The sequence below is a fragment of the Nannobrachium achirus genome, assembly GCF_963921795.1.
Source record: "Nannobrachium achirus genome assembly, chromosome: 2".
In the NCBI taxonomy this organism is placed as follows: Eukaryota; Metazoa; Chordata; class Actinopteri; order Myctophiformes; family Myctophidae; genus Nannobrachium; species Nannobrachium achirus.
Genome location: NC_137811.1, coordinates 45,820,734 through 45,835,526, shown reverse-complemented (window position 1 = coordinate 45,835,526; position 14,793 = coordinate 45,820,734).

Here is a 14,793-nt window from a genome sequence, read left to right as displayed (position 1 = left end):
TGAGAACCGATTATTGGAAAAATGCATTTACTATACCTACTGTATGCATACACACTGCTCTCATAAACTCCTAACCTATGTATTTTCTTCAACTAGAGTCAAGGATTTACTAGGACACCTCCTGCTGATGTACCTCGGGTTGCGGTTTCCATTGTCCCTTGGAGAATTTCCAATGCGGATCTCAGCTCCATTGAGTCTGTTAGCACAACACTCCTTTCTGTTGGTGATTGAGACATAGTTGACTTTGTAGACATTCCGGAGTTCAAGTCTCCACCAGGGTTTAAAATCAAGCTTTGTGAGGGTACAGGACTGCCGTCTAAAGTGGCTTGCACGTCTCCCATCAATGGCTTTTTGAGGACTTCCAATTGAATACGTAGATGACTGTGTAGCAATTCCGAGTCTTGCCAGATTTATCCCTTAAGATAATCATGAAAAACAAGCAAATAGTCTGAATATCATTGGTTGCGTCCAGATATCACAGCCATCAAATCTCCAAATTACAAACTATGATTGAAAATAAATTTACACAAATATCAGTGGAGCAGTTACCAAATAGCTTACATCTGTGAAAGAAGGCATAACCACAAAATGTAACTAGTAAGATGCCTCAGGGCGTCATCTGGCCAGTGATGTATATCTCATATATGGAGATCCAGACTGTATATGGAGATATGCTGTGAGAGCCCAAACATGCTTACTCGGTTATTCGTTATGTGAAAGTCCTATGATGTCAATGACATCTGACATCATACCCTTTTATGCCCATACATGATACAGGATTCTGTTAGTGTGGTATGTGGCCGATGTGGCCTCCATATATGGGCATTCCCATATGAAGTCCTGTTAGATATGGGCTTAATATTGATGACATCAGGGAACTCCATATATAGACATAAAAGGGATTATGTTAGTCTGACATCACATTGAAGCCAGAGTGTGATGTCAGAGTGGCAAACCCATTCTTTTAAGAGTGATTCCCCTGACATCACAGTGACATCAGAGCATAATGTCAGAGCGACAAACCCATAGACCGTAAAAAATGTGTACATGTCTACACAGACGGACGGACATGGACAAGCTGTGACGTTTCTCATAGTAAACTGCGACCTTCAGGTCGCAATAATTCAATAGCAATAGCTATGTTTACAGTTTTATATACCTACTCAGAACAATTTCCCAAGGCATCATAAACCTCTATTTTCATGACAAATCATTTATAGTGATTCTAACTGTGATATTATGTTACATCAGTACCTACCAAATGGTGGAGGTCGTTCTCCATAAACCCTCACTTCACACAACACTAGGTATTGTTTCCTGCCAGGAATCACAATGTTGACATAGCGACCTATCATCCCATTGCAAAAGAAGGTTTTGGTGGTTCCACCTCGGATATTATGTCTGATCACAGCACACCTGAGAACCAAATCAGAGACATACATTTAATTTACACATGCTTTGTTCTAGGCCTAGGGCATTCACCAAATATTCGAATATTAGAATATAAAGTCACAATTTTATTGTTTTCTCTTTAAAACATATATAGTTTATAAAGTCATAAGAATGAGTTGTCAATGCCCCTGGTGGATGAATTTGTTAATGCTCTATACCAGAGGTTCTCAGCCTTTTTTTAGGCAGTGACCCCCAAAATAAACATATTTGAACTGGGGACCCCCACCCTGACAAGCACTTGGAATTGTAGGTTTTACATTTAATGTGACTCAGTTCCGCAGATAAATATTGTGAAAATAGCAGATCTACATGCTCACAACGCCTCGCAACACGAGGCGTTGTGAGCATGTAGATTGGCTATTTTCACAATGTTCGCCTCTTGCTTACTTATTCGACTATTCCAATACTTTGAGGTCGAATAATTCGAATACTAAAAATCACTATTCGTGAATGCCCTACTTTGTTCTCATAAACTCATCACACGAAAAGATTAATATTATTCACAATCCCAACATATTTACAATTGGATTAAATGATTAAAAATTTCAGTATCTGCAGTCATTACTTCTGAAATGTTTTCTTATTCATCTTTTTGATGTTGTAATACAAATATGCCTTGCATCTTTGCAGATACTTTTATATTTAAATTAAGTAGATCCATATAGCCAACAGTCTAACAAACATCATTACTCAGAGAACTATAATGTATTCACCTCTGGTTGGAGTTCCCATGGTCCCTCAGGGAATTGCCTATGCGGATCTCAGCCCCATTGAGTCTCTTAGCACAGCAGTTGGTAATTCTGATATAGCTGACTTTGAAGACATTTAGGAGGTCCAGTCTCCACCAGGGTCTAAATTCAAGTTGTGTGTGGGTCACAATTCCATTTCTTATCAGATGTTTCCCTTGAAAGAGAGCTGAAAAACAAGGAAATACATATTGGAAATGTTCAGATAGCTGATAGCATTGCCATAGTAGAGATTTATGGTTTGGGTTTGTTTAACAAACCTCGTCTGAGTCTAACTGTAGGATGTCTGTCATCTCATGTGACAATTTCGATGGTAATTGATTGTTGCTGTAGATGGATTAGTCTTCGGACTAAACCTTTCATGGATAAATTATTCATTCATTCATTCATTCAAGATTTATTTATTCTCGTCGTTAAACTCATTTGCAGTGCTGTCGAGTAGTACTACAGTAGTACTACAGTAGTATTACAGTGCAATTGAACTATGATAATCTGTGTTACTGTGTTATTAGTCTGTGTTTAACAAAACAATGAATACAATAACAACAATCTATAATATAAAATTCTAATACTACTTATTAATAAATAAATCATACAAAATAGTGCTTCTATTGTCAAGTATAAACCAAAATACATTGCTTCTAAGTTAAAATTTGTATTAAATAGCTCTGTATTCTGATAGTACTCGTGTTTGTTCAGTAACAGGAGTCTCCATGACTTTCCAGCTCTTTGGTAAACAGAAAACAAATTTTCAGGTCGAAATACCAATGTTATCCTATCAGGAGAGAGAACTCACACAGGATACAGATTAAACTAGTGAAGTTGGAAGTGATGACACAAAGAAATGAGCAGACACAATTGGAACGGTAACATTAGGCCTATAGTTTTTAAGCAGATAAATGGGTACTCTCTCCTGAAAATATTTTTTTCCCGGAGGCGGAGACCCCTGTTACTGAATACATTATAGCAATGACTACTATCAGAATATAATGCTTTGGGAAAACTTTAGTTACTAGTTATTTTGTAGATTTTGATTATTATTATAAATCATAAATTATCCACTTCATCCCTATAGGCTAATTCAGCTCACAAAATCTTGCATAATGATTATACTTTTGGTACATTAAGCATAGTTTGATGCCAATACTTTTGAATACCAGAATTTGACTTTTTTCTTTTTTTGTTCAAAATCTTTCAAAAACCACAAGCTTACAACATGGCCCCATTGCGACATGTTGTGAGCTTGTAGATCTGCTATTTTCGATTAGCTGATTATAAACAGGACTTAATTGGTTAGTGTGTTTTTAATAATGAAATGTTTTTAAAAATGAAAATGTATTATATGCCTATGCTGAGGCATTTGAAGGCATGGTTTCACTGTATAGAGAATTTAAAAAAAGAAAAGATGTATTACAAAAAAAAACAAATATTATTTCGATTTAACATAAATGGCAAAGCAAAAATATTAATAAAGAATTGTATTGCCTTGCATTCTCCATAGTATTTAGTTCCCCTTGGAAAGCCTTACAATACATACTGTGCACCTCCCTACAATATTATTCATTCCACAAACTGAGTAGAATATAATAAAGAGCTTGCTGTTAATTTTTTTTCTGCTTAGTAGAATTCTTTACTAAAAAGGAAAAAGAAAAGGGGAAAATGGGCAAGCATCCTACCTGGTGTATGGGTTCTGATAGGGCTTATTATTCCGTTGAGAACCAAAAAGAGGAAAATTAGGCCCAGGCTTTTCATCCTGGTGGAGAAATTGGGTACAGGTTAATCGAGCATTGGAGCAGAAAGAGTTTTGAAATACAACTTTATTTGATGAGTCGGGGAAGTGGGTAAAATGTATGTTAAGAAGAAGATAAGTATAGCAGATTTACCTGAGACCGTTTCAGGCACAGAGTCCTCCTCTTTCTATAGGAAAGGATACATTTCAGCCGTTCAAGGCTCCATCCAAAGCACATGCAACAAGTTTTAGTGTGTTTGAACATGCAGAATTGTTACAAATATTGTCAATGGTCATATAGAGTTAAGCAAATCTTTAAAGCTTTAGGCACATCTTTAAAGTCGCCGCCATGGTCGCCAAAGTCGCCGCCACACATGGTCCCTGGTGTGGGAACGGAGCAACCTTGCACCTCGCAGGCCACTCTCTAGTCAATTTTAATGTACTACAGATGTGCCAGAACTTCACACATTGGCAAGACAGTAGATTTTCAGGGGATTTGCAGAATATTAAGCTTGTAGATCAGCTATTTTTGCTATTTGTATGACCTTCTCTGACTTCAAAGTTAAAATGTAGGCCTACCTATGAAGGTGGATTCTGCTGGAGTGGTTTCTTGCCATTTGAGTTTCTGCAAAAATACTACCCCTTCTCCATAAAAATTGGAAAGGAAAAACAGGGAAAGAAACCTGTGGGGGGAAAAATGCTTTTGCAGAAAGAGCAGTAAACACTGAAGAGTTGAAACGTCACACCTGTAGGATGAGGTCTCTTCACAGAGTGTCCAAACAATGTGGCCTCAAATCAGATATGAGAAACAAAACAGGCATCTTGTCCAGGGGGGTGTACGGTACTTGTGTATCAAGCTGACTCAGGACACATGGCCAGTTTGGCCACATGGGAGCCGTTGGTTCCCAGAGGCTACTTGTTTACTTTAGCCTATAGTATTTGCATAATGCCACATAGGCCTATGTACATACTACTCAAACTGAACTTGTCAAACAAGCCCTCATGTTCACTACCTCTGCAGCTAGATGAACTGAGCTTCTTTAGGTCTTTAAAATAGTGAATGGTTTGGTGGCAAATTCTATCAGAAATAGCATTGCTTCCTTATTGGGTTTATTGTGAGTTATAGCATTATGTTTGGTGTTCTAATAGGTCATTTTAAATACTAGAAGCGTCTAGTCGGCGACCTGGCCAACTCGGGAACGATGTAAATAGGGAATGAATGCCCCGCCCTTTAATGCAAACCCCATTATACCTGTTGTCATAGGACCCGTCTTGACCATCTGTTTGCCTGTGTCCATTTATGCCCATATATGGAGATATCTGTATCTGTCTGTCTGTCGGCGTCCATTTTATGTCCATATATGGAGATCACTGCAGATATAATCATGGGTCCATTTTATGCCCATATATGGCCATATATGGAGATATCTGTCTATTTGCATCCATTTTATGCCCATATATGGAGATCTCTGTATCTGTCTGTCTGTGTCCCTTTATGCCCGTATATGGAGATCTTTGTGATTCTGCGTCCATTTTATGCCCATATATGCCATATATGGAGATATCTTTTTATCTGCGTCCATTTTATGCCCATATATGAGATCTCTGTCGCTTTTTGTTTGTTTCTTCTTTAAGCATATGGAGATATCTGTTTATATGCGTCCATTTTATGCCCATATATGAGATCTCTGTCGCTTTTTGTTTGTTTCTTCTTTAAGCAGAATACGCAGCCTGCTTAAATCTGCATCATTCAAGTCATCCTCCCAGTCCCACGCGTTGTTGCTTGTCTTATGTTTGTCTTGTCTCTTTTATTTTCTTTATCTTTTTTGGAGCGGACCCCATTAATGCAAACCCCAATATACCTGTTGTCATAGGACACGTTTTGACCATCTATCTGTTTGCCTTTGTCCCCACCCTTTAATGCAAACCCCAATATACCTGTTGTCATAGGACCCGTTTTGACCATCTGTTTGCCTTTGTCCCCTTATGTCCATATATGGAGATCTCTGCACACACAGTACCGGTTGCGGAAAACTCTGATGTCAGACATCAGCTCCGCATACGGGCATTCATTTTATGCCCATATCTGGAGAACGCGCGTGCCGGTGGGAAGAAGGGTTCTCGAGATACGCGGATTACATACATACATACACATTCACAGAGATTTTTTGTTGACTCATGTGGAGTACGTGATGTCAGAGCCTTTTATGAAGTGATGTCACAATGAGTCAGCGCTTGCGCCGGTTTCCTCCGAAACACCTGATGTCAACAATCAGCTCCGCATATGGTGATTCCGAACGTTTCGCGCCGGCGTACGTGATGTCAGAGCCTTTTATGAAGTGATGTCACAATGAGTCAGCGCTTGCGCCGATTTCCTCCGGAACAGCCTGATGTCAACAATCAGCTCTGCATAAGGAGATTCCGAACGTTTTGCGCCGGTTTCGGAAAACCGTGCGTCGGGTCGGGTCGAGGCTCGGCACTGCACTCCGCGCCGCGTCGGGGAACGCGCGTGCCGAATCTGAAGCCGGTGGGACGAACGGTTCTCGAGATACGCGGGTTACATACACGCAGAGATACATACACGCAGAGATTTGTCGCATTTATAGATAGATTAGTTTTACGTAACGATGTTTGTTAGACTGTAATTGTTGCTTTGTGTGTTGTTACAATACTGTATGATGCTATCTTGAACAGTGCTCCCTAAAAAAAGGTCTTGTATCTCAATGTTATTTACCTCAATAAATACAGGTCTAAAAAGAAAATAAACAGTACATTATAATATGCACACTGTAGTATAAGTAATAACCATGTGAAACAAGATTTTCTTTTTGTTCCATCTGAAGATTAAAACAACTTATACTATGTTAATATGTTGATACATAGCTCTGTTGTTCCACGCTGTGCAGGCTTTGTAAATGTCCCTGGTCACTAGATGTATGACTTGTTGCACGACGTTGTCGACGTCCCACGTTATGACCCACCCACGTAACCAACGTTTGACTTGTTTCCAAACAACTTGAATTATTTTGTTAACATACAGTTGAGACGTTGACATTTTTGAGTTAAAATGACTTTCCGTTATTTTGAAAAGAAAAAAGTAGTTATGATAACAAGAAAAATTCCCAGAAATGTCCCAATGTGTCGAGTTGTCCATGACCTAACTGATCCCCCCCTGCGTTCAGTCTGACCACTTCAGTAGCCATCACAGATGCCAACATGGCCTGCGACTCGCAAGGTTTGCAAGTCTGTGCCTTTTGTAGCCTTTATTTCTCTTGGATATATCCAAGAATTGCTACATTACATCAAAGTATTATACCTGTCAAAGGGGCCCCTTTTCTCACCTTGAAATGCAGGTATTGAATTGCAATCAATTCTGTGATAGTTACAGTATATGGCTAGAGCACAAAAACAACCATTTGTTACTTTTAATTACAATTCTTAGCAAGCTTCTTATTTAGCTCTGATCACCTACTTTTATATGAATTAAAGTGCAATGTTTGTGTGTGCGTGCGTGTTCTGCATGTGATGGTACAAATGAAGAGGTTAGTGCATTGTTATTCTTTGCTTTTGTATTCACGGGACAAAGACAAGCAGAGCGCTGTTTAGGAGTTATTCTCCTTCATTATGCAAACGGTGTTTACTAATAAAATGCCACCGGGATGAATAGAGCTTATGAGTCCCTGGAATTATGATGTTGTAGTATTAATCAGCAGATTAGTGATCATCATTGTTACGATCCGAATGGCTAATCAGCTCTCTAAAAGAATAATGAGAGGAGGCTCGTTAGCAAACCCAACACCTGTGAGGGCAGACGTTTCTCTTGTGCTCGTGTGTGTGTGTGTGTGTGTGTGTGTGTGTGTGTGTGTGTGTGTGTGTGTGTGTGTGTGTGTGTGTGTGTGTGTGTGTGTGTGTGTGTGTGTGTGTGTGTGTGTGTGCAAGCCTGTGTGTTTGGACCTGGTCCAAGCAGGGTACTAATACCTGCACTTGTCCCCAGCTTAATAAGAGAGTCTGGCAGAAACACTGTTCTACTCATCGCCCATAGCATACCTAGACTAATGTGATTCTGGCAGTCTCTCTCTCTCTCTCTCTCTCTCTCTCTCTCTCTCTCTCTCTCTCTCTCTCTCTCATATCTCTGCCTTACCTTCTCTCTCATCTGTTCTCTGTCATCCATTCTCTCTGGAGGCCTTTTAGTTGCTTCCCCTGGTGTCATACCTGTATAGTCTGACCAGAGGCAGTCAGCAAGACCTCAATGATGGTAAATGAAACCGATGCAATATTTGTATTTGTATTGTTATTGTTTGTACATACTGTAGGTAGAGTAGTATACAGTGCATTGGACACAATGAATTCAGAGCCTGTACACCATTTTAATCAATCCTAATTATCCTATATACAACAGGAGGTTGACATCAGGAAAAGATAATAAAGTGGTTAAGTGTGTCTGTGGGTTTTATACCTATATACCTAACGTAACAAGAGCTTGTGACTAAATAAAAATTCCATTGGTTCCATTGGGAACAAATCTGTTTTCTTTTTTTTTTTCCATTTCCTGAAAGGTAACCGTTTTGGACATGTTTTCCACCCAACAGCGACAATGTATATACAGTATGTGTATGTTCTCAGTTCATCATCTCGGGGGCCTCAGCTGGAGAGCTTCCTTTCCATGCAGAGCAGTGGTGACCGATCTTCATGGCCCACGGTGGGACACAAGGCCCTCTTCACTTGCTATTACATCTGGCCAAACAGGCATTAGCCAGCTCCAGTGCTACATAAGTCCATCTGGGTTAGTGTTTCTTCATCCATCGCCCGCTGCGGTTGCGCACAGAAAATAGCAGATCTACAAAAGCTTGTTGACATCTTTAGCAACAACATATCAAGCCCTCACCAAAGGCATGGATGAAAAATAGGAGTCAATGGAGTGGGAATTAACTACAAAAAGGGATAAACAAAGCAAGATGATTTATCTTGTCATGATGACTTGATCACTTTTTTAAATTCCAAAAGCACCCCATTTTAGTGACCATGATGAAACAAAGGAAAAGAATTGGTTTTCACTTTTTACTGTATATGTTTATTATCTATATATTATTTTAAGACAATTTTCTGGGATAAAATGTCTTTACTCATGAACTTGTCTCATAGCAATACATATAATAACAAAAAGTCCAGCTAAATAAATTGATTAACGCTGTATAAAACTATATTTGCTCACACTTGTGATCTTTTACAGCGTTGGTTACACGATTGGAGCATTGTTGGCATATGGTTTCCTGAGGAAAGACCCTTTTCTGCATTGGTGCCCAGAGAATGTCAAAGCAGATTAGGGGCAAGGTGGGGGGACAGGGGAGGGTGAAGGGGTGTATTTGACGTGCATCGTGGTGCGAGCCAGGCGGACCCCCTGCTGGGTGGCCTTGGCTGTCGTAACCTTTAATTACGGCTGTGCTGACAGGGTCGCAGATGGTCTTGTTGAAGAGGAGAGGGATTAAAGAAACAGACATCGGGACTACTGCTTCACTACTTTTAGCTGTCTCTCACTGTCACTGATTCTCTTAACCTCTCCTCTCTGATTTTCTGTTTCTTTCTATATCACTCTGTCCTGTGAGACTGTTGAATTAAATTAAAGTGGCTTGAATGGTCTGAGTACATGCTCATTCTTCACAGTATCATTCATTATTTATTCTTCACTCTGATTTCAGGACTAAACTTTGTCAAGTATGAGAATCATATAAGGAATCTGTTTTGGTATTGATGCAGGAACATACAGTACAGTAGAATATAAAATAAACACCATTTATATGAGACATTCAACTGTATACTGTTCACAAATATAATATAACTTTGCATAAACACTGAGATTAAACAAGATAATTACACAGAGGTAACAAGTATACAACTAATTGTATATGTAAGGGTGGTGATTGCCCAACTATCATGATCCAATATACCAGCAGTAACCTTGTACTGAATCAATAGTTTATAGAATACCAGGTAGTGCATGACATGTTCATGTGTGTTTGAAGTTTCTGGCCTAACACAGTTGTACATGTATTTCACAATGACCACATAGTGCTAGATGCAGTGGTTGTATTGTGAAGACCAGAGTGGGTTGTGAGTGTCAGGCTCTTATTTCCTCACTGTGGTGTAAATCAATAGTAAGGGCAGAGTGTTCTGAAGCAATGCATTGAAACATCCACTGCCATACAGGAAAAGATCTGGGGCAAAGTGTGCATTGTTGTGGTAGCCTGCTGGCTCGCCCTCAGGTGTGTCAAAGTGTAACTTCAAATGCTCTAAATGTGTATTATTATTCTTTTACTCCTATATTTCTTGTCAAACTAAACTTCCTATTCATGCCACTAAAAGCTTTTTCCCATTCATTCATACTGGATTCCCTCTCCGTTCCTGTGGCTTTCTTAGAAAAGGCACAGTAATTGATGTGATTGCTGTGCATCACCTGTCAGTGCAGTTGTAAATGCAAAAAGACAGATATTTGCTCAAATGGCAGGGAGGTTGGGAGGGTAGCAGGTGAAAGTGAATAGACAATTGAGTCATCTTGGATAATAGCATGCATTTAGTCATATTCAGATGTGAGAGAGTAAGAGTGGTGGTGGTGGTGGTGCTGGGGGGGGTTAGAAAATAGAAAGTCAGAGAAAGCAGGGAAGAGAAAATAAGAGACAAAACACTTAGAAGTGATAAGAGTGCAATCATTGATTTTTTTTCTCCCCAGATGTGATGCTGTAGATGAGGAACAAATGTATTAGGAATGTTCCTGCACACAGTAAAATCCCCAGTGTTAATTAAACTTTCCTGGGTAGGAAATAGAAAGTCTGAGAAAGCAAGGAAGGAGAAAATGAGAGACAAAACACTTATAAGTGATTTATTTTTCATAATTCAAAGATGTGATGCTGTAGATGAGGAATACATGTATTAGGAATGTCCCCACACAGTAAAATTCTTGGTGTAAATATTATATTCCTTAATTGTGAAATCAACACTGAGGATTTTACCGCAAACTGTGACATAGATATATTAGCCATGCCCTCCGACTGTTCCTCAATAGATCGCTGAAATCGCAATTTACTCCTCCAGTATTATGCAAATGACTGTTGGCCGGCTCCTAATTCATAGATTGCACTCGGTGGCCTCTTGCCAAACCATTGTCCCATAATTAATGACTCATTCGCAGTTCTATCCATCATTGAAGTTATTACTTTTTACTGCTTAAACTCCAGAGACTGGAAAACAGCAGAGACAAACACAAAATGGATTTATGAGATCAATAAAACACAAAACAGGAATTCACCTAACTTCTAACATGTAAATGATTTGTAATAATTTTGTGAATGATAATAAACGTAAGGCATAATTTACAGATGCTAATAGACTCCTATTAGTATGGTGAAATTGTCACCTGTCATCTGCATGCATCAAGCGGCCCAGCGTAATAAACACAGCATTAATTCAGCAAAATTGAATTAACTGTTTGATAGATGACAAGATGATCCTTCCATGCAAATAGAATCATACCATCTGTGGTTTATGTGGTTTTGAGCCCCAAGGGGCCACTAAGATTGCCATTTACGTGTAGTCATTATGGTAGTTATGTCTGGTCGGCTAAGATGCTCAAGCATTAAAACAATGCAACGTTGGGTATAATTTGCTTTAAAACAGAATCAAGCAATAGGGGGTTGGAAGATTGGGAAGTTCTTAAACACATGAACCTCAGTGTTCCTCTTCTGGAACGCAAGCAGCACAAATGTTGCTTTCAGATTGCCTTTTCCTCCCAAAATATGTCTCCTATTCTGAAGGAATTTGTGCTGGGCCAGCAGCCAATACTGTGTCACATGTTTGCTGGATCCGGAGGTTTTAAACAGCTTGGAGCTAGGTATACACTACTAGAAAACCCACTTGGCAGAAACCAAACCTGCCTCTCTGCATACATATCACACTGCTGTCTGAAGGCACTTCCCTGTAAGATGACCTGTCTGCTGGATACAGCTGCTTCGTGTACCGCGCGCACGCACGCACGCACGCACGCACGCACGCACGCACGCACGCACGCACGCACACACACACACACACACACACACACACACACACACACACACACACACACAGACAGACAGACAGAGAGAGAGATAGAGGGAGAGAGAGAGAGAGAGAGAGAGAGAGCACATTCTCAAGCACCATGGAGAATCTGCCTCAGACATGACAACCATGCAGGCAGACAGCCATGTGTAAAAATGACTATCCATCCATCCACTCGCCCCAATCCATTTATCCATCCATCCATTCATTTGTTCATCTGTATGTCTGTCAAGTCATTCATTGGCCCATCGATCGTCCTCACTCATCAGTCCGTCGGTCCATCCATCAAACCGAGTTTTGAATGTGGGGTCCATGACGGTGTTTCTAAAGCTGTGGTCACAGAATGGGCTTGAGTCCTGGTGGTGGGTTTAATGTGAACGGTTGAAAGTATTTACTTGTCTTTCACCCTGGCATCCCAGTCATGTCAAAATTGGATTGGATTTTAAAGACAGGGTGCCATAATTCCCCCCCCTACAACATGCTCATCATGTATTATGATCATACTTGGAGGAAGATTTTTTTCCAAAAAAGTGTTAAAATTATGTGGCAAACACCCACCTGTTCATTAAGTATACCTGGTTTTCAGATGGGTGGTGACCCGGCTGAAGTTAGCCACACCCACAGTGTTAAAAAGGGGAGGAGATGATTTTATTATGTCATTAAAGCAGCGTATTTCAATGAGGCTTTCATCTTTCAGGAAGAAACCAAACATACACAGGGAAGACATATGTGCATATTATAACCACATCTGGGAAATCTTTAAATCAATTATTTAGTATGAAAACCTCCGGCTCATGTCTGTCTGTCTGTCTGTCTGTCTGTCTGTCTGTCTGTCTGTCTGTCTGTCTATTAATGAATGGCCAAGACAGAATTCATTTGCACTGACCTGTTCTGACATCACAATGATGCAAATGAATTGCCAAGACAGAATTCATTTGCATTTACCTGTTCTGATATCACAATGATGACTTGACCTGCTCAGCAGAAGGATAGGCTATAGCTGACCTGTTCTGATATCACAATGATGACTTGACCTGCTCAGCAGAAGGATAGGCTATAGCTGACCTGTTTTGACATCACAATGATGACTGGGCCAGCTCGGCATTCTCAACGGGCCCGGAAATTAAGGCCTGGCCCGAACTGGGCCGGCCAGAGGCCCCACCTGGCCTTACTAATTAGCATACATTTTGCGCCCTATACCCGGCCCGAAAACACTAATATTAAGTCCATATGCATTCCCAGATGATGCCCTGCTAGGGCAACCACACTAATACAATACCTTTTATGCCCATAAAAGGGCATAAAAGGACATATCCCTGATGTCATCAATATTAAGCCCATATCTGGGAATGCCAATATACTGTATGGACATAGCTCATATCTGGGAATGCCCATATATGGACATATTGTGTCAGTCTCATGTGGTCTATGATGTTACATTTTGGCCACATTGTATCCAGCTTAAACAACCAACCAGTTCTGTGCTTTTTTACCCTTCTTTTTTGTCAATGTTGATCCCATGCCAAAGCGCTTTCCCAGCAGTCTGCTGTTACCCAGGCGGGTGCGTGCACGCGTCCATGTGCACGCACCCATGTGCTTCTCGCCCTTAGTTTCTCTTTTAATAATATTTTATAGTAATATTTTATAGTTATTTTGTACAGAGTGTACCGGTATATACTGTATTTAACGCCCTGGATGCGAAGCTGGGTCTCCAGCATGGAAAGCCAACGTCTTGTGTGCGTGCCTGCATGTTTTTTACCCGGGTTTTCTCCCCACTTTAGTCATTATAATTATGCCAATTGATTCCTCCCCACACACATTTCTGTGTTGCCACTGCCGTTGTATCCTAATGACCCACATGCCAGTGAGGAGCCCCCACCAGGAGGACGTAGAGCTGACAGGTGCCGCCCCCAGACCCGTAACAGTATCTTCAATGACAAATATCACACTCCCTGCCTGGCTTCCTTCCCCTAAACACGTACATGCACACATAGACATCAAAGGGGGCTTGAGCCCCTGCCCTTTTACCTGTCTGTGAATAGTGCCCTCTCCAGGCCATGAATTTAGTTTTCACCACAAGTGAAAGAAATGCAAATGCCCCCTTTCCATGCCATACACAAAGACAGCATTCTAGAGAATTGCCTCGTCCAAACTCTCCTGAACTTGAATGCAGCATCTTATGTTGAAAGAATGGCCCCCTCTGTGTAGAAATCCATGCCGTTACACCACATATCCAGTATTCACTTGATTATGCTTAGTTTAGTGGTATCAAGCACCGAAAATAGCCGCTGCGACGAGTTGTGAGCTTGGAGGTCTGCTATTTTCAACATTTTCACCAAACTCCCTTTTAGAAATGTCAGCTCCTGCCTCTCTAACATTCTCTGCACGTCCCTTCCCCTGAACACTGGCCAATTGTGTTCGTATAGACGCTCGACAAACCCAGGATGCACCACGGTGGATTTGAACCCAGAATATAATTATTCTAAGAAAAAAAAAACTCTCAGATGCTCATTATGCTCATTATGAAGATCATTATGGTTTGAATTCATTATAATCAAAAGTAAAAGTAATCACTAATCAACTTTTTTTTAGTATTGTAACTCAAATACAGTATCATTGCATAAGTAATGTCCCCAACTCTGCAGAACATGGTCATTAAGCAGCACTATAGAGCACTATTAAGCATTATTAGATCTAAATCAAGTGCTGCAGTGCCAGCCATGTACACCATCCATAAACACAGAAACATTACAACCAGTGACAACAGCCATTAAGAATCAG